This window comes from Polyodon spathula, chromosome 17 (genome assembly GCF_017654505.1).
Source record: "Polyodon spathula isolate WHYD16114869_AA chromosome 17, ASM1765450v1, whole genome shotgun sequence".
Classification (NCBI taxonomy): Eukaryota; Metazoa; Chordata; class Actinopteri; order Acipenseriformes; family Polyodontidae; genus Polyodon; species Polyodon spathula.
Genome location: NC_054550.1, coordinates 12,124,943 through 12,147,527, shown reverse-complemented (window position 1 = coordinate 12,147,527; position 22,585 = coordinate 12,124,943). Strand labels below are relative to the sequence as shown.

General features: G+C 37.1%; 1 protein-coding gene across 3 annotated transcripts in view; it reads left to right on the top strand.

Moving 5' to 3' along the window:
• The first annotated feature begins 3,080 nt into the window (after positions 1-3,080).
• Positions 3,081-22,585, top strand: part of LOC121330366 (excitatory amino acid transporter 2-like) — a 78,983-nt gene continuing 59,478 nt past the window's right edge. For all 3 annotated transcript variants that reach the window (XM_041276837.1, XM_041276839.1, XM_041276838.1), the window contains exon 1: positions 3,081-3,273. The gene's annotated coding sequence lies outside the window, so the exon portion shown is untranslated. The remainder of the gene's footprint in view (positions 3,274-22,585) is intronic.

Genomic DNA, 22,585 nt, shown 5'->3' with positions numbered 1-22,585 from the left:
GCATGTATGGTTCTCATCTATGAGATACCACTGATATGTCAAAATATGAAAGCATTACCAGTGCCCACAATATTCATTGTCAATGTCATTGTTGCGATGAAGAAAGTGGATGCTGCTTCTTGTAAATCATTGTGATAATTATGCAGCAACAATATCCATATCTTATGTGCACTGTGCACCTTAGCATGCTGTTGTGTAAGGTTATTATATTCATGTGGCAGCGGAATTGTATAATTTACCTGAACAATTTTTTTTTTAGTTGTGGCAATACATATTTCAGTCAGGTGCTCTGATTCTGAGCTGGTTCTGCCACCAGAATCTGGTTGAAGTGCTTTAGCTTTCACTAAGATGTACTGGATAAAGAAGAGGGATACAGTAACAATACCAAAGAATACATTATGTTTGCCTTATGCAGAGGTAAAAATAATAAATACATAAAAATTAAAAAAATTACAAAATGTGAATAAACTGTATTAAACATTGTCTACAAGAGACTGTCTGTAAGAATCTTAAAATTGTGAACAGTATTTTATTAAATACAGTATGTCGATTTCGGATGAGATGTAAAATCGAGGTCCTATTGTAAGTGACTGCAGCAGCAGTTGTTGATGTCATTGTGCTACAAATAGCAAGAGTAAGAGCTTGAAAATCCCCCACATACAGCCTGACTTTCAGAAGGTGGCAATTAATTTGCACTGCAATTTTTTTTTTTTTTTTTTTTTTTTTTTGCCACCTAATTATACGTCTTTATTTTCAACAAGGGCAGGTTCATTTCTCCTACTCGCAAAGACTTCTGCATGACTGATTCAACTGATCCAGTTCCTCAACAAGCCAATGGGTCACATTTCATTGTCTGGATTTCCATTAAACTGTAAAACAGCGAGGAAGCGCATGTGTCATCGCAATGATTGGAGAAAAGACAGGAAAACTAAATCATCAGCCATCCAAGTTGACCTTTTGCTCGATGGGATTTTAGCACATCAAACTGTTCTTTTCTGCAAAAAGGTCCGGAGTCACTGGAACATTTAAAACACAGATGGATGCACAGTTCATCCCCTAGCAGTGCCGTAACTTGGGGTGGGCAAGCGAGGGCGCAAAGCCGCGGGGTGTGGAAAAATGACTTAAAAGCATTGCCACCGAGTAAGAATTTTGTTCTGTGGTTCTCAGTATTGCCAACCACACCTCTGCAGAAATCATGAGATAAACTCTTAGAAATCAAGAGATTTGGAATTCATTAGCAAGATTTGTTTTCAAAACGTAAACCAATATTTTCAGTTGTTTTTTAAACCTTGTTAACAACAGCTTATATTGCTTATATATACTTCAAATCTCTTACAGACCTCTATTAGTGCTTCTCAAAATCCATAACAAAATGATACAATCCAGATCACTATTCAACATTACAAACATTATCTTTATCATACCTGGTAATACTGCGATGACACCCAATGGAGTGTTGCATGTTTAACAATATTAAAAGTTGTCGTTCCAGGCTGGGTTGAATTTGCATCTACAGTGTTTGCGCTTCTTTATGCTTTCTGCCATGACTAACGATTATCATTCGAGATCGCGAGCAGATCTTAATTTAACTTAGAAATCGCGTGTCTCGCGATGAATTCGCGAGAGTTGGCAATACTGGGTTCTCTGTGTTTTCACTTGTCAGCAGTCAGCGTACCCCAAGCATAGTATGAAGATCGCATGCGCCTGTGCACTAGAAAGAGGAATGCGTCACTTTCTTAGCAACGTCTTAACGACCACGAACCTGGTTCTACACAAACCAACACCATAGCGTCTCCAGTTCGTTATTATGATGGCAAATCTGTGTCGTTCGCTTCCCCAGCGGCGTGCATTGCTTATTTATTTATTAGCTCCTGCAGCCAACAAGTAATAAATTAATTTCTAAGAAAATGCAAATAAATAAACGGCCCTTAAAATCCGCCATCGTGAACTACAAGATGTTAAATGTGGTAAGAGTATTTATTTCTGGGGATAAAATTAAGAACACATGACACCCCCCACCCCCCACCCCCATTTGCTATTTACAGAGCACTTGTATAATAGCATATAAACCTGCATGACTCTTTCTAAATTCTAAATTGTTTTGGATCTTTATGGAAATGGAAGACTTTTCTTTGTGCTAACTATATAGATGGAAATGGAGTGTGGGTGGGATGGAAATATTGCCTCCCCCGGGCTCTAAATTTAGTTATGGTGGATAAAAGCGTCTGCTAAATGACTAAATACTACTACTACTACTACTACTACTAGTAAAAATAATAACAGCAGCAGCAATAATAATAATAATAATAATAATAATAATAATAATAATAATAATAATAATAATAATAATAATACAGTGTGCCAATAGAAAAAAAAAAAAAAAGAACAATATATTCTCTGATGCAATATTAATATTCATTCTTTTCATGCAATATCTGAATGTTTATGTATGTTTGTAAAAAATCATAATAACAATGTTAAACATTAATAGACGTTTGTTACATATGTTTTAGAATGGTCATATGTTAATTATGTACTTAATACAGCCTCCTTAAGCTTCTGTTTGAATTTTCTGAACTGTTCTCCACGATAAATAAGTCGTGGCATGAGCCAGGGTACTTAGCAACTACATCAGTGATAACTGAGCATCACAAAAACTCTGTTTCGGGGTATATGTGCAATATATTACACCTAGCACTTCTGGGAAGTCAGACAACTGTTTGTTATGTGTTTGGTTTTATTTTGTTCCACATCCCCAGTTGGAAATATTATACTCACTTGCCCTACAGAAAAGTGCACCTGTGACATCAGGCTGAAAGTCTTTCCTTCAAGTATGAACTCCATAAAACAGAGAGAATAAACGAGAGGAAGAAACAAAAACAGCTGAATAAATTAACAAATGGGGGAGGGAGGCTGACTTGAAAGAAATTATCAAGGGGGGGTGACTTGAAATCTACCATCCATTGGTGGCAGCGCAAGAAGCAACCTGAGAGAGAGAGAGAGAGAGAGAGAGAGAGAGAGAGAGAGAGAGAGAGAGAGAGAGAGAGAGAGAGAGAGAGAGAGAGAGAGAGAATGAGAGAATTCATTCGGCGTGATTGTTGTATAGGGAGCTGCGCGGATTACGGAAAGCCCGTGTTGTGTTTGTTTTATGTAGACACACTGAAGAGCTGCAACTTCAAGAGGCAGCAAGTACCCGTCTGAAGACGCAAGTCTTTGAAGAAACAACATCAGAAAGTTCAATTTTCCTACTAAGAAATCGTAAGGAAGATACAGGTGAGTTTTCGCATATTGTGATGTTTGTTTGACAGCTTTAATAAACATATGACAAAAAAAGAAAGAAATGTGATTACGACTGAGTAGTTTTTCTGTGCTGTATTTATTTATTGTGCTTGCTGTAAACAGTAGACAAGGTAATGCCAAAAGCTGTGTGTGTGTGTGTGTGTGTGTGTGTGTGTGTGTGTGTGTGTGTGTGTGTGTGTGTGTGTGTATATATATATATATATATATATATATATATATATATATATATATATATATATATATATATATATATATGATATATGAATGACAGTTGTTACTTGCACACTCAACATAATTGTGTACAGAGGTATTTTTTCTATAACAAGAATTGTGGCTCTTAAAACATTCTGTTGGAGATTTCATTTACACTTTCCAGAGCCTAATATTATAATGAAATACCCATTCAAATAATAAGATCAAAGAAAAACACAATGCACAGCTGCACTGTCCCGGATTATTGTATAAGTGTCGAGGAACATGAGCTATAGTGAAGCATTTGCTGATGTTTGATGTATGCCTTGATTTAGTGCATCTAAACCCGTTGTTATCCGTCTTGTATATCATTCCCCAACGCTGCCGGATCAACGCTGATCTGCGCTGACGAGCGGTCAGGTGAACGGACAGACTTGCATACAGACCCACAGACTCCAGTTGATACTCCGCAGACAAAGCTGTAGAGAGGCAGGTCATTTTCACAGTAGATAGAATGGTAGGTAGATATAATAACGCTGGAGAATGATGTACATTGCCGAAAGTCAGTTACAATACATTGGAATCGCTCAAATAGCCCACTATACCACAACTAACGAACGAAGCAAGAGGGATAGATTGACAAAAAAAAAAAGTCAAATTATTTAGTGGTCTTTTTATTATTATTATTATTATTATTATTATTATTATTATTATTATTATTATTATTATGTGTAAATAGCATTCAACATTTTCAAGCTTTCAGTTGCCAGTTCATATTAGGGCAGGTGAGGAGCAACGTAGAATAACGTTCAAGGTGTTCAAAACCTCCCAGAATTTCTGTGATTTGGAGTGGCCCTTTGTTTTTTATATATATTATGGTGAAAAGGGGCTTCTCACAGGCGGAAATGAGATGCGAACCCCGGGACATTCCCACTCTGAAGCATAGCGCCAGTACCGCTGTACAAAAGAGCTGGTATAGGGCTTATGTCCTCATATTTGATTGCGTCACCTACCAGCCCTGACCCCTACCCCAATGCACACTACACTCTCCCCTACTTCAAACCCACCCTTCCAAGTGCAGTACAGGCAGGGCCGGCACAACCATATAGGCAGAATAGGCAAATTAAAGGCATGGCAATAACAATACATAATTACATTTTATACTTCACATTTCTTTAGTCGAAAAATGTTCAATGTCTTAGATCACTGTTTCTTGTTCTGCAAAACGTATTGCTGATGTTACAGAACCATATCATTGTGTTCATTGTGTGACGCATTGTGTGACCCTGAGCAAGTCACTTAACCTCCTTGTGCTCCGTCTTTCGGGTGAGACATTGTTGCAAGTGACTCTGCAGCTGATGCATAGCTCACACACCCTAGCCTCGTATCTTATAAAGCGCTTTGTGATGGTGGTCCACTATGAAAGGTGCTATATAAAGATGATCCACACACTCAAAACACACACACACACACACACACACACACACACACACACACACGGCCGGTAGGGAAAGGGGTGGGGTCCGGCACCAGATGGAAAGTTCAAGCTGGTACTGTAAGTGCACAAAAACACAAAGGTTGGCTTGCCGAAATTACAGTTGTTATGTCCCATACAGTTTTATTTATCACTTACGTGAATGTTATTACAAATTTTTGTTTAATCTATGATAACACAGTAGCCACAGTCAATGAGGTTATTTCAGTCTTTCATATGATTGGTTCACATCACTGTCAATCCCGTCCCTTTTCAAAGGACCTCCCTCCACTTCCACTCATAAACAACAAGGTAAAAAGGCTAATGGAAAGTAACACAGCAGTGTTCATCCTCTGGGTATCTCCAGCACTTCTCATAGTTTGTCAGTCAAATAACTTTATTAGACCAACTGAATCGTTTATATTTATTTTATTTATTTATTTTAATGAAATGCTGAGGCAAATGTCTAATTGTCTGAGATCTGATGTCAACTAATGTTAGATATGAAATAATATTGTTTGAATATGTAAAAAATATTTTCCACAGAACGAAAACTAAACTTTCTATAAGAAAACGTTTTCTTCTAAGTCAAATTTTCATTCATATTTCTCAATAAGACAAATACAAACTTTATGCTGTTGATTAATGATTAATTAATATTGCTATGATAAATTAGTTTTGGCACTGTGTTCTTCCTCAGTTTCAGGTAACTATATTTAACTGGGTAAATTTTACACATTAAAACCTAACTGTGATTATTAGTCTCTTGCTGATATTGAAATTTGTATGATAATACTGCAATAAGTAGAAAATAAAACATTGTTGCTTCGCTCCACCCCCCACCCCCCCCCCCCCCCACACACACACAGATACACTTACTCTACCCTATATATCTAACCCATGATGAAAATATACTGTGCATTGATATTTTATTTTGTTCCATTGTTATAGCATTGTCAGAAAGTATTGAAGTTATTTAAATAAACATTGTAACGGTTGGCTTGGTGGAGGTGCGCGTTTGCGCTTAAAGGCAACAAAGGTAATTCACTCTCTATTTGTATTATACTGTATCTGTTAAAAATCTTTCTTCGCCCAGGTGGCTGTGGGCAGCTGGCGAAATTACATAAAATTCGAAGCTAACTCAGCATCTGCCCAACTGCCCGGCATTACAGCTACTGCCTGATTTCGGCAACACTCCATATATATATATATATATATATATATATATATAGATATATATAGGACCCGTAATAAAGTCCGTAACATATATATATATATATATATATATATATATATATATATATATATATATATATATATATATATATATATATATATATATATATATATATATATATATATATATATATATATATTTATATATATAGAATAAGTTTTGAGATATGAGTGATCAACATAACTAGGGATTATGTTATATATTTGTATTCAAGAATAGACATAGTTCTTTCTTGCCCCTGAGGTGCGGGTCCGTAGTTCACTTAGTTACCTTCTTGGCAGTTGGAAAGGTGCGGGTCATGTTGTCACTTAGTTCTTACTTGGCAGTTGTTGTGACCGGAGTTGAATAAAGGCTGCTTGCCCACCAGACGCAATGCAAATTTTCATCAGGCGACAAGATACTTTCACAGCGACATGACAATACACACCTGAAGTAACACAGACACACTGCAACAGTTTTAAAAGCTGCCAGATCTATAAAAATATTAAAAATAGCTATTGACAAAACTATGATCAAGACTGGTACATATTCGACAACATGATGTGGAAATTATGAGTCTTCTCTGATGGTATTTCAACATATATGGCAATAAATCATATTTAGCAGGCTTATCCAGTGCCTTCGAAATGGACTCCCATACATTATCTTTCATCTCTGTATCTTTATAATTGTGAGGGTTTTTTTTAATGGCAAGTGCTATTTTTTCTTCTGTCATTTTGGATGCAGCTTCACCCTGGTGGACACCATACATTGAAGCTGTTCTCTGATTCTCTGCATTAACCTGAGTCAGTAGTATTTGCTGAAATGAAGCACTTGCCTAGTGTGATGCACTGTTTATCCAAATGTGCACAAGCTTCTGCAAATCTTAGTTATCCTACCAGTTTCAACAGCATGTGCATAAAGATCTTTTTCCTCACAGGCAATTAAAGACCTGCCTTCCTTCGCAATGCGACCAGTTGGGCTCGCACGTCTCCACATTCTGTTCCAGTCAATAGTAATGAAGTGATTGGCAGACCATTTATTTTTCCTTTCGTTTGAAGTAATAATGGTTCTGTTTGCTTTCAGTTGATTTGTTTCATTAGATTTCTTTTATATGGAAGTAATAATTAGGTTTGATGGAAGTCAGTCATTCTGTTGTAACTCAGGTATGGAAAAGATGACCACACCCATTACTGATGTAACACTAACTCTTGAGCCAGAAAATTGTCAACTTGACAAAACACATTCAGTACGGCTATCACTATCGCATGGGTATATATTTTTTGTCAGTAAATAATAAATGTAAGAAAAACATCTCTAGACCTCCATAATGCAAACCTTTTTTTTTTTTTCTTTAATCAATATAAGCATTGAAGCAGCAATAACTAAACTATAATTGGATCATTACCAATACATGTTGCAATGCTGCTGTGCTGATGTAGGAACTAAATAAAAGGAACAGTACACTAAAATCAGTCTGGAAAGAGACAATGTACAGGTTACTGGTTAAAGAAATTATACCATACCATCAACGTATTAACAGCAGTGCTTTCCAAATCGTTTGATCCCCAGTGACAACTGTGGAAACACCTGTCGGCTTAATCAATAACATCAATTTACATCAGAGAAGTGTTGTTTAAATATGTATATTTCTGCCACCTTGTATTCTTTTGAAAACTATTTTAGAACATAATAACAATAAAATGTACACATGAAAGGAGCCTTCTAGGCTGAACAGATTGTGTTCCTTCAACCTGTCTGCACAGCTCATTCATTTAAGCCCTGGGATTAACCTTCATTGGACTTTCTCCAGGCCCACATTATCCCTTTGGTACTGTGGTGACCAGAATTGAACACAGTCTAGAAGGTGTGTCATATAAATGGGTATGGAATGTTATTAGCATTTACCCAACCGGGTGAGAAAACCAACCCTTTGTTTACTGGTGACACCTCTTCCAAGTCTACACAGCCGCAATGGAATGAAGAAATAAATCACAAGGCTGAGGTGAAGGTAGTCCAGAGTTCCCCTGGGGGCAGTGTCAGTGATCTACGACTCCCCTCTCCTCTTTCTCTAGAGCTTTTAATGCACAATACTCTGTCGATATTTTACAATTCCAGAATTCACCCATTTGCTTAATTCACACTTAGGCCTGCAAGTTGACATTAAATTGTATAAGAGCCCTTCACTAAATCACTGTTTTCAAAATGTCATTGTTTTTAATGTGCACATCAAATAACAGGATACAAGGAGAGCGCTGTACTTCCATATATGCCAGTGCTCCCAGTCCTCTGTGCATATACACAAAAAGATGTACAGTGCTTATAGATGGGTGCTTATGCATATGCACTCTAACAAACTGACTTCCAAATGCACATAATTCAGAAATAGCTGGTGCAGCTGGGGAAGCTGAAAAACATAGCAGTCATTTGACAGGTTTGTTGCCAACAGGAAAGAATGGTTGCAGTTTCATTAAGGAGGATAATTAGTTAGTAACATGGAAACATGTCAGTATTTGTGTACTGCAATGAATTTCCACATAGCAGCTGGTGAGTTGAAAATACTGACATTGAGAGGTAAGTACTTAGCTCTCAATTACAGAACAGGCTCTATAGTTGAATGGTAGGACGTTGGTCTTTGAAATGTCTGGTTTGTGGTTTGGGTTGAGATGCCTATTCATTACCGTATGTTCCTTGTATGATGGACATACCTTAAGTGGCTTCTAAATAAGGAAGTGTTAACATCACTTGTCTTGTTTGTATTCAGTGAATATCTGTTGTTTCTTTGCTTTTTGTAATTCAGGATATGCTGTATTATTGCTTAAGCATGAATATGTGCACATATCCCTATGTGCAGGAGAGTTGAAGCAGAAGACATGCATGCAAAAAAAGATTTTTAAGTAACAATCAAATATGTGAGACCACTGGCCTCTATAAAATTAAACATTGATGCTTCCAAGTACCCAATCACTTCTGTCTTTCCTTGTAACCAGCATCACAGGAAATGGCAATGGAGCAGCTGTACTTCACTTGAAAATTCTATTGAAATGATACAAACATAGTGCTAGAAAACAGAGGTCTTAACTGGTTTGATTAAGCATTGTTATTTGAGTGCAAGCTTTACTGTATTTGATATCAATTATGGTATGTTCGAGACTTGTGGTGCTGTGGCAAAGTGGCTTGCAATGTGCAGGTGCAGGAGTGATGTGGTGATCAATGAAAGGCAAACAACAAGAATCCAAAGTGCAAGGCGGTTTAATTATAATCCTGGTCTGGTGACCGTAAATAATAAATCCCGGGCAGTACACAGCAGCGTGTATTGCACTGTTCTAAATAAAGGGTTGCAGTCCCACATAATAAACACTGTCAGTATTACACGCTCAATATACAAACACGGTCACCAGTCCTAGGTGAGTGCTGTAGTGCTTGTGGTGCAAAATACAAGTCATCGTAATACAGGTGCAGTGATGTCCAGGTTTGTGCTGGCCTCTGGTGACAGCTCCGGAACGCGTTAGCCGTCTACTAATAATAACAACAAGCAACAATTAGAGACAAACAAACAAAACAGTCACAGTACGATAAACACAATACTGGTCCTTCCGGGTGGTTTCCTAACCATAAACGAAGGAACAGATCACGTCACTTCGTCCCCTATTTGTTCCGTCACACATGACCCCTTGGTAAACGATTGTAGCTGCTCCTCCAATCTGTGGTTGCCACGTCGTTTACCTTCCGGATCGATGAGTTAGTGCATCGGAGTTCCACCCCCTTTCTAGAGGACCGACCTGGGAATGAATTGTCAGGCCATCCGGTCCAGAGTACTCTGTTCCCTGTAGTTAGCGCCCTCCCAGGTCAGGGGGGTATTTATCACCAAGAATCATTCTATTTCTATCACAGGTACCAACAGGCTTTTTATCGTTACAAATGAGATAAGAGGGAAACCAAAAATTTCTCCTTACCAGTGTTACCACTGGTACCTGGAATGTCCTGATTTTGAAGAAGGTGTCCCAGGATTTCAATATGCCTTCCTGAGACACTAAAATATCCTTGTTTTTATTATTATGCTTCCACATCCATTTAGATTACTACAGCAACTCTGCAATACCAATAGTGTAAGTTGAGCAGTTCAGGGATCAAAGTTACTGCAATAGATGCACAATACTGATTATTTGCCAGTACTACAGTAGTAATAGTACCAATGTTGCCTGTTAGATTAATATAGCATTTCAAAATAGAGTTTATAGACAAAGAGAAGGAGAAGTGATACCTTTTATTGGACCAACTAAATAATAATTATTCACAAGCTTTCAAGACCTCAAAGGTCTCTTCTTCAGGTGAAAGTAGGAAAGAACCCATTTTGAATCACTACAATTCTAATGTAAGGAATTTTTAGCCTTTTTTCCTTACATTAGAATTGTAGTGATTCAAAATGGGTTCTTTTTGTTAAAATTCTGATGCAACCTTTGAATGTAAGCATCAATCTCTCTTTCCTACTTTCACCTGAAGAGACCTTTGAGGTCTTGAAAGTTTGTGAATAATTATTATTTAGTTAGTCCAATAAAAGGTATCACTTCTCCTTCTCTTTGTCTATCATCTCTGGACTAATTCGGCTACCATTTCATCTAACTATAAATAGAGTTTGAACTTTTAACAAACCCCTTCCAGATTTTGTGTTCCTCAGAGGTGACAGCCTTTCTCCCTTATATTCAGTTTGGCTTTGGAGTGTGTTAGGCAGATTTGTTCTTTTTTATTCACTGTGGCTTACTTACTGTAGTGTACCTTAGAGCAAGTATTTTTATTTGTGATTTAGATCCCATATGGTGTAATTTAGAGATACTACTCTGAAAAACTACTTGGTTTACCCAGTATATGATCCTTGTATGTTTCACAGGCATGTAATTTACTACTAAAACAAGCGTCTATGCTGTCCAAAAACCTTTAACACTAGAACCACCACAGCTGTCATTTTGACAGTTTCAGGTTTTCAAAAATAAATTGCTCTGCATGTCTGAAAGTTATGTAGTTGTCCGTTATGATTTTTCCTAAATACATGTATTAATACCCTGATGACGTTTGAAAGGCAGGATCACAAAAATAAGGCAGTTATAATCCTGCCCACCTAGAATCATCAAAGCAGTCATTTTGACTGCCTTTTACAATACATGTTTTTATTTTGAATATAACCTAAATTACATTTTTTTTTTAGATATATACAAGTCTGTTATGGCTTCTGGACCTGGTAGCCATCAATTCCTTCATTTTGTACAAGGAATGCACTGAGGAAAATATCAGTAGGAGCTAGCCACAGCACTTTAGCATAAACATTTAGGTCAGAAAACTGCAAAGCAGCAGACTGCTGCAGAACAACATGGATTTAGGGCTGCATCAAGTGTCACACGCAAGAGAAAACATGTTACTTTCATTTAAAAAAAAATTCAAATTTCATTTTGTTTGTACAGTTTTGTATGTACATATACTTGTTTACACCTGTTTACACACTAGTTTCTTTTGAAATGTTTATTTTGTTATAGTTTTTCATTTTTTGAAGTAGTGCTTTATATGTGGTAAGTTAGAAAATAAACCCTTTTATGTTTAATTCATTTTTATCCTGTGTTTCGGCTGTGCAGGTGTTTGATATGATGTGCTTGAATAAAACTATTGAGTTGTATCAGATAGTTTTTTAATATTGATGTTGTTTAAAATGTAACCGTCATAATGACTGCCGGCGGCGGTTTTAGGTATGATTGTAACCGCTTCGGTTCTAGTGTTAAAGCGCTACACAAATAAAACCATTCTAAAGGAAATTTGACACTAAGTTGGTTGCTGATACTTTCAGAATTTACAGTAAAGTTTGCACAGCCTATTATTTATTTTATTCAGATTAATATTGAAAGGGAAAGCTAATCTGTGTGTTTGCTAAACATTTAATATGTATAGGTGACAGAGAGATAAATGAGCTGTGGTAGAGGAGTACACACCAGTGTTTCTTATCAAATCTTCAACAGCTAATTTCCGACATCTGCTGCAGATCAGCTCTGCTCCGAGAACATGCCAATCTCTGAACAGCAACATCAGCTTCCACAGCACATTTAGCTTTGAGCCCTGCGCTTTGAGGGGACAGCAACCTGGAATTCTGGCTGGCTGGCTGCTATGCTTCCATACACATAGCTTCCTGTCTTTCTGTGTATTCACTGGGCCTGTGGGATTCTGGCCCTTTCTGTCCTGAATAATCCTCCTGGGAACTCATACGTTGCCAGGGTGCCACCAGGCCTGCTTTGTGGGAGATGCAGGGCTGACAGTTCTCAGCCCTCATGTTAACAGAGTTATAACCGGCTCCTTGTGCAGACTGACTAATAGCTTTGAGTACAGTATTCATTAATGTTGCTTGAAAGCAGAACTTCACAAGCTTGTAAAACCACTGTGTTCACAAAAATTACAAATGGCAATCAAGTTGATATATTTGTGACTGTGACTGTTAAGTTTAAAACTTTTGAAAATATGTAAATGAATAAATATATTCATCATCAATAAACCCCTTTAGACTATGCTCTATCAGGGCTCTACGTTTAGATTTTTAACTACTGACCCCTTGGACCACTGAGCTAGTATATTTACTGCCCCAGGTGCAATTTTATCTGGCCCAATATATTTATATATTTTTTCATGATGGTTTTTATTTTCAGTATGTTTCTAAAAATAAGGTAACCAAAGAGAGCCTTTCAATATATGTTACTTCAGCCATTTAACATGCACATGTGTGTGCTTGTCAGAAAATTAAAATACTGTATTCAAAATTTGAAAAATACTCATTTTTTCACAAGCAAACCCGCAACCATTTATCATATGGTCACAGCAATGCTAAAACTGAATTATAATAATCCTAATTAGGGATGGGTCAGTGTAGTTGAATCCACGATTACAAGAAAATAAAATAAAAACTAATCCAATAGCATATTACGTATACATTACCTACTACTAATAGAGGCAAACACGTCTTTTATTTTTTTTAATGCTGACGCTTAACAAGTGTTATGTCAGTCTTAAACCTGTTGTAATTTGCATATTAAATGTAAGGACCCTAATTAATTATACAATGCTAGTAATAGCAAAATTATACAGTAATCATATTCTGTTTGAAATTGTTGCCAATTTTATTGCCTTGTTAGCTAATGTTAACAGATCCATGCATGAGTTCCGCTGTAATGATTGTACACAGCAGCTTCTGCAGCTGTTGCTAGCCAGTCATGAAACAGCTTCTGGGAGCAGGCCATCGGCTAACTTTGAATGTGTGAACTGAAATAAAATAATGTATATAGCAAGTGCTAAAAGAAGTAATCCAAACTTGGGTAACACTGAAATTAGAAAGGTAATTTAACATTATGATGAATATAAAGACATATTAAATGTTAAGCAGAACAACGCAGTGACTAATAAGAAAAGGCAAGATACTTGGAGTTGGAAAGGGGTTATTTTTTTTAACTCTGGACTGCTGTTCAATGTAAAACATTTTTTCATTGCTCGTATTGAAATTTGTGTCGCTTGTCGTTTTCGCCTTTGGTGTGAAAAGCGCTAGTGAAAAGCATAGGTTTGATTGATTTTCACATCTGGTATAAGGGCCTTTACACTGTTATGCTGTCTGCCTGTACACATGCATTTGCCTTTATTCTTTGGAGCATAAGGGACCAAAGTTCGGTTAATCGAATACACAAAAATGTTGCCCCCTGTGTATTCAAATAAGAAACTATTCAAACTATTCAACTATTCAAATAAGAAACTATTCCCATCCCTTATCCTAGTAATAAATATTATTAAAACAATAATCATAATACAAAATAATAACAATCCTTCTCAGAGTGTTGCCCCTTGTGTATCTTGCTGATACCAACGAGTCCTGGAAAAACTCAATAGCATTTTTGATCTGAACACATTGGATCCCAAACCAAAAAGTTACACAATTCAATTGTGTATCTAGGTATCCATTGGGACATCTTACTGTGACTAGATATGATGTAAACAAAGTGTTGAATTCACAACAAATAAAGCTGCTGTTTTATCTGCAAGTCTGGGAAACTGATGCCAAACAAGGCAGAACGTTCCACTGTATTCCAAATAAGCCAGATAAAGCCTCCACTCTAATGTTTGTCTTCATTTTTTTTTTCATAATTACATTCTTTATGATTTATTGATTTCAGCGCTTTCCTTTTGGCTTATTGGTTGCTTAGTTGTAGAGAACTCGATTTGTGAAAGATTTGCCATGTCCATGAGAACGAGTACCACCAACATATCACTTCGGTACGTAGTCTCAGATTCTGACTGTACAAAAACTGTTTTTTCTGTCCCTATAGTAGGGTGGCCAAATGTATTTTTAGATTTAAACAGAAACAAGTCTAAAATGTATTTTATTAATCAGTTTTAACCTAAAGTAAAGACAACAAAAACTTTTTTTAAAATATTTTAACGTGCAAAAATCTGCTCATTATTTAACTGGCGGTCCATCTTGGATTTACTGTGAGTACTGAACTAACTTTGGGTTTCAAAACTGATTATATTAAAATAACATTGCAATTAAAAAAATAAATAAATAAATAAATTCGCTGACTTGGTTGTACAATAAGTGCCTCTACAAACTTCATCTCTCACTGTAAACCATGTGTCAAATGTGGGAGGCACCCACTGAGCAGCTGCAGTCCGTACTACAGTGAAAAGCAGCAGGTCTTTACTTTTATTGTCAACAGACTATGCTTTGACACGGATTAATTATGGCCTCTTCACAGCCATCTTTAGATAGAACCGTGAACTCAGTCTGTCAATTGTAGCTTCTCTGTTGTTTCATATTGGCGCTGAAGGTTCTGAATTCTTGGAGGTTCTGAATTCTAGCCCTTGATGCATATGTAATTCTGGGGGGTTTCTGAACAAAAATTGAGAGGGGATTTTGCAAATGAGGCCTATTAAATATTCCTTCTAATTTATTAAAACAGCTGGTAATTGCAGGTCTAGTATTTCCATGAATTTTTTAAGGACTCTGAAAAGCAGGCATTAATTTGTCGCGGTCAGACAGTAGGCTATATAAAAGGCAAGGTGATGTGGGAGACTTGTCTGCAGCAAGAAGGAGACATTGTTTTCAAGGACAAAGAAACATTTAATAACATTTTGCAAAGAGCTCATTTTTTAACCCTTCTAATCAAGTCAGTTTGTAAATTGCGGTTTATAATACTGGTACCATATTGTTTTGCAAACTCCAATTCTCAATACATGTTTCATAGCTTACATGACAAAACAGAAAGTCTGCAAATAGAGAATATAGAATCCATGTAAAAAAAGTTCTTACAAGCACCTAAAAAGGTTTCCCCACAGTGGCAAAGCAAGGTTCTATCAAGAGCCTTTACTTCTTAAAGTGTAGGCAAAAGAATGGGGGAGGAGATTAAGAAAAGATGGAATGATATTCTGAGGCGTATGAAAGAGAAATTCTCTGGCAAAGTGGTTGATCATGTACAGGTGCAGGAGTGATGCACTGCGCAATGAACAGACAGAGATTTCTAATCCAGTTTAGAAAAGTACTTTTTATTATTTTATACAATCCAGGTCTGATGACCAAACAATGGTCCCCGGCAATACACAGCAATGTGTAATGCACGGGGTAAATAATAACGGGTTTGCAGTCCCAAACAATAAGCACAAGTATCCCTCCCACAATGGTCAAACACTGTCACCAGTCCAAGGAAATTGGGGTGCAAATCAAAACAACAATAACAATCTCAAAGTATATGGCAGTATTGTGAACTACCAATGCACACCGAAGTGTAAACAAAGACACATTCAAAACTAGTCCTGGTAAGCATGTGTGGCAGTGTGCCCTGCCCCTGTGCATATTCTTTGGGTGGTGTATTGTAGTTGGTACACAGGATATAATATGGGTTATGAGCACGAGTGTTTAAAATGTATATTTGTATTTAGGCACGAGGATTGCACAGCACTTCACGTGCAGGTAAAACATAGTGACATGTGAACACGAGAAATTGCACTAGATTAATTCACATGCTCTTGTACCGAGACATCAATTGAATGATTGATTAGCAATCAAGTCTCGGTTCAGCTGCATAAAAGCAGCATGTTTTCACTCACTCAGGGTTGTGTGTTCAGAGCGAAAGAACGGGAGAGAGTGAGGAGAGTAAATTGAAAAGATAAAGCAAATAATTGCTACGAGTGCTGGAAGCACCAGCACCATACTTGTGTTAGTGTCTGCTCGTTTTGTTTGTCTGTTTATTTTGGCGTCAAATGCCATATGCTGTTTTGTTCAACCTTTTATTTTCTGTTTGTACATTTATTAAATGCTGAGCGCAAGCAAGCGCTCAGCTTCACCAAACTCCATGTTTCTGTCTGTTCTGTGTTGGTCCCTGTTTCTGGTCTGACATCACCCACTAAAGCATGTTACTCCACTCAAGTGGAATTACAAAAATTGATCCAGCGCTGGATATAACCACGTTTGTGATATACGTAGAGAATAATAGATAGTGATGTCATAAACTACGAGACCTTTAGGTTTGTTTTAGAAGAAAAAAAGAAAACACTGTTGGTTCCACAAATTTGTTCAGAAAGACAAATATGGGGCTTAACATCATTTGTTGCAAGATTTACAGAACGAAATAATAAACACGGTATTTAACCCTTTGCGGTCCTATGAGAGACCAGGTCTGACATTGCTGAAAACCATGATCTAACACAGCCTGTGTTGTGTTTAAGCCGAAAAAAGACAAGACAAGAGACAAATCTTTCCCTGATTGGAAATAAGCTGGAAACAATCGAATAGACCATTTACAAGCTGAGCAAAGCTGAACTGAAGAGATAGAGACTGAGACGCACAGAGTGAGAATAGTACAGAGCAAGCAGAGAAAGTCAAGGCAGCCTGAAGAACTTGCACAGATGATGGATGAGGCAGAAAGTACAGACAAAAGCAGTTTGGATGATGATTTTGATCAGTCTAGTGTTGAGGAAGTAAATATTTCACTTACTGAGGACTCTGAGGAATCTGAGGAAATTGATCACAAACCAGATGCGCAGCCAGAGGGTGAATGGAAACACGCATCAGTAAGTGCAGATGCTTTAACAAAACTCCCATTTACTGTGACAAATAAGGAATTTCAAGGGAATTCAACTTTGAGGACTGCACTGGAGTTTTTTCAACTATTTTCATGAACGCTTTGTTTACTGAAATTGTAAATGAAACCAATAGATATGCAAGTATAAAACTAACAGGATCGCTGCGTCATAATTCTATTTGGAACTCCTGGAAACCTGTTAAACCTGAATATGGGGCTGAATGTAAAAACTGATATAAAATAATATTTCTCAGAGGAATGGTCCGACAGAATGCAGTTTTTCAAAGATGTATTCAAGAGATCATGTTTCTTGTAAATCTTTCGTTGCTGTACCTTTGCCCTCTCCCACCCAGGTGACTCAGGCTGCTTTTGTTAGCAAAGGACAAAAAGTCAGGAATGTGGTCAGCTACATAGACACAAAATGTCATAAGCTATATATCCCAGGTAGAGCCATTTGCATTGATGAGAGCACTGTTTGCTTCAAAGGAAGGATTATCTTCAAGTGCTACAGTCCTCAGAAGCCTACCAAGTGGGGGATGCGTGTGTTTGTTTTAGCTGGTAGAAACTGGTTATGTCTCTGATACTGTTCCTTACTTTGCAACCCAACAACTGACTCCCTGCTGAGACCTGACATGTCGTTTTCATCAAAAATTGTTCTTCACCTATGTGAAACATTGCTGCAGACAACAAATGGACATGGCTTTAATTTGTTTACAGACAGATTTTACACAGGTTATGATCTGGCCTTGGAACTGCTAAAAATAAAAATCCACCTTACTGAAACAGTAATGGCCAACAGAAGAAGATTTCCAGTACCAGTGAAGCAACGTCTCAAACTACATGAGAGAGTCTCACTCTGCAAGGACAACAAGGTCATGGTGCTAGGATGGAAGGACAAAAGACTAGTGCTCATGATGAGCACCTTCCATGGCAGTGACTGTGAGAAGGTACAGCACACTATCAAGAGAGGAGCAATTGAAGAGCTGGACAAGCCTTCAGTTATCTGTGATTAAACTAGCGAGATGTCTGTAGTGGACTGGATGGATCACTACTGTGCCAGCTATGCTTTTACAAGAAAGTCTCTGAAGTGGTGGAAGAAGATGTTCTTTTGGCTGCTGGAAGTAACAATTGTGAACAGTGCTAGCCTGTTCAATTTGTTGAAGGTGGAATCAGGACAGCTACCTGTTCACCATAAAACCTTCAGGAAAGCCTTACTGGTACAACTGGTGGGAGATGTGCGCAACCCTGACTCAAGAAAACATGGTCATTCATTATCAACAGACAGAGAAGAAAGGCTGATGCTCTTCAATTAATTTCCAAAAATGAATTGAAGAGCACCAAAGACTGTGCAGTGTGCAGTGAGAGAAAGACAAAATTGGGGAGGAAAGAGACTGTATGGTTCTGCAAAACCTGCTCAAGGCAGCCAGGGTTACACCCAGGTGACTAGAAAAGTACCATACCATAAACACATACATATAATTTCTGTCAGTGTAAATGTTTTTTTTTTTTTGTTTGCAAACCTTGCCTGATATAAATAGTTAGAACATTGATGAAAAATAGTTTTTAATTCATTTTTTGTTTGTTATTGTTTGTTAGTAGTGCATAATTGATTTGTAAAAAGTTTTGTAGCTGGCTGATAATTCTAAAGGTAATATATTCAAGCAAAAACATTTAGTGAAATTGTTACTTTTTTCAATGTTTCATCATATACTTTATAATATATATATATGTATATATATATATATATATATATATATATATATATATATATATATCTATAATAGTTTTGTTCAAAATTAGTGAAATTTACTTTTTTCAAAAAACTTAATACATCAAAGAGTGCACAAAAACAAAACTGTGTGTGCACAGTGAAAATGTTGTGTGTGTGTGTGTGTGTGTGTGTGTGTGTATGTGTGTGTATATATATATATATATATATATATATATGTCATGTTTTTGTTCAAAATTTTGATACTGTTGTGTTTGTACAGGGTACCCTTTGGACTTGCACTTCTTTGTTATTTATTTTAAACAAATAAAGCCACTTTATTTCAGTTTGAACAGCATGTGGTCTGAAATGCTATTTTCTTCACAAACATTAATTGGATCTGAGCACCCTGACAGTGGCAGAATAAATGGACTGCAAGGGGTTAAACATATACAATAAACATAAACATTGGTCACAAGTCCAAAGTTAGTGCTGTGTGCTTGTGGTGAAAGTACAATTTATTGTGAACAAGTGCATTGTTGTCCGGGTTTACTGCTGGCCTGTAGTGACGGCTCTGGATCGTGTTAGCTCTCTAATAAAAACAAACAAGCAGATTTTAGACAAGACAATCCACGGTTGCCACATTGCTTTCCCTCCGGAACGATGGCTTAATGTACTGTAGCTGTGCCCCCTTTATAGATGGCCGACTTCCACCTAACTCTGGGAATGAACTGTCAGACCACTGAATCCAGGGCACTCTGTTCCCTTCATACTGCAACCTCACAGGTCAGGAGGGAGATTTAACACCAAGAATCATTCTGCCTCTGTCACAATTATATATGTATGTGTAAGTTTATTATACACATACATATAAGATACACATACATGTAAGATAAAAAACTGGTAGTGGTCGCATTGTCACTGGCACTCAGTTTACACAACTCTTTTTCATAGTGTAAGCTCTGGAATAGTTCATAGTTAACCTTGCATGATTATTGAGCGAGAGTGAGTGAGAAAACAAAAAAAAAGCCTAATTAAGCTAATTATTAGTTCAATTAAGGGTTTAGTTAAGTAATTGAGAGCTCAGCTGGAATGAAATCTACACAGACACCCGTTCCTACTGTTATCTTTGTGATGCACAGCACCCCATCCTGTGCACTGCAGGAACTTCCAAAGCCTCAGTTTGTGCAACTCTAATTAGTTCAGGCATGGACATTGCTGAAGCCCAACACTCTGACTCGGATTTGCTCTTAGTTTTTCAGTGGATAAAAAAAGGGAAGAAAGACCCTTTCTGGAAGCTTCTTCTTGCTTCACCTTTCCTGAGGAAAATGTAAACACAGTTCAGCCATCTCCTGAGGAAAGATGGACTGTTATGTCACCAAACCCATCATTCTCAGTCCAAATCTGATCTGTTACAACAACTGTTACAGTTTGTTCATGATCATTCAACATCAGGACATTATGCATTGCCAAAAAACACTGGACCGAGCTACACAGCAATGCTACTGGCCTTACATGATATTTTTCTGATATTTCTGACATGTCTTCTGATATTTCTGCCTATTGCCAAGAGTGTTTTGCCAAGAGTATTTATATATATATATTATATCTATATATATATATATATTATATACCATACCAGCTATGTGAGTGCTAGAGCACCACCATACTAACGTTGATATTCTGACATGTCTTATGATATGTCTGCCTATTGACAAGGTGTTTGGATGTATATATATATCATAATATATTTATATATAAGATCTCTATATCTATCTTATAATACTACCAAGCTCTGTGAGTGCTAGAGACCACCACGTAACGTTTATTTATAGTACTAAGTTCCCCAGAGATGGGCATCCATAACTTTATATAGAGGGATTGAACTTTATTTTTGTTATGTCTTTTATCGCTTTGCCTCTCTTTAAACGTTTAACATTTGTGGCTGCATAGAACAGGTGCCATTTACTGGAATTGTGGTGTTTACTGACACTAGAGGGAGCTTCTTAGTATATTCATATTCAATAAATAATTCAGTCACTATAATAAAAACTTGTCTTTATTTTTACCTGTACCTTTTCAAACATGTGTTTCATTTTTTGGCCCTTGTTCCACAATCTTCACTTTCACAGTTTTTTGATGTGGAAGTCATACAGCAAAATAGCTCTTTATTATACTGGACGTCGGTTTATCATTTCAAATATGCTACCTAGCAACGTGCTGCCTTTACAGTCCTGACCTGCATCAACAACAGCACCTACCATTCACCAAGAAAGGCTGACCATGTGATAGATTCCAATGCTTTATGTGGTAATGCGTTGTTGCAACGTGGTTTATTGTAGACAAGTGCAGGGGTGATGCAGTGCATGAAAGAAACAGACAGAGAGAATTATAATCCAGTTTAGAAATGTTGTATTATATTTCCAAGTCTGGCGACCAAATAATAATCTCAGGCAATGCACAGCAATGTGTACTGCACTGTTTAATATTGACAGATTGCAGTCCCAAATAATAAACACAATTAGTACATCCACAATATACAAACATGGTCACCAGTCCTGGGTGCGTGCAGTAGTGCTCATGGTGGGTGATACAGTTTATATTTGTGACAAAGGTGCAGTGTTGTTCAGTTTTGTGTTGGCCCCTGGCGACAGCTCCGGATTTGTGTTATCTGTCTGGTAACATACAAGACCAGATGAGACAATTACAAACAAACAGAAACACAACACTCACGATTTCTGGCAACAATACACTTTTACTGTCCTGGCTTTTACTCACTACAAACCAAATGCGAAGGAACAGATTACGATTCTCCGTCCCCCTTATATGCTGTCACACATGGCCTAGCCTCATTATTCAGAGGAAGAGACATTCTAATTAGGACTTGACAATGAGAAATATTTTGAATGATTTAGAAAAGTTAATAGCACTGGTCTAGAACATAGGCTTCAAGCCATAACAAATGGGTGGCTCAGCCGAGGGGCGAAACTTTCGTTTCAAAAGTGGGGAGGACTTTCTGTGAAACTGAGGTAAAAAGAGGATATTCTCAAAAACAAAAACAAAAAAAGCTAAAGAAATAAAAGCGTTCTTTTCTGTGTTTCTTTTTTCCTTTTTTATCTTATATTAGTGCAAAACATTTAATGAATAGCAGTTACATCAACATTTACAATCTTTTAAAACTTTCAAATATCTAGTTGCATACTTTCAACAGAAGTAGTTTGCCATATTAGACTTTGCACAATATTCAGGTATCAATACAACTTATAAAACAGTAATAACACTTAAACCAGTAATACTTAGGGTAAATCAAGGAAAACAAAATAAATAAAATTGCTGATTTAATGACTGATACAGTATAAACTTTAGTTGAAAATGTTATCCAGTTAAAATGCCTGTAACAGGGCCAGGAGCCGTGTACATGAAAATGGGGCAGGGCAAAGCCTTGCCATAAAATGTGTCTGTTTTTATATGTGGAGGATGAGTGAGGTGCCATCCGCCGCATTGTTTTGTTTTTATTTTATATTTATTTAAGAACAGGGTACTCCCCGCCCATATTTTGTTGTCAAGTTCACGTGTGGAAGGGTGGTGGGTAATTCACTGAC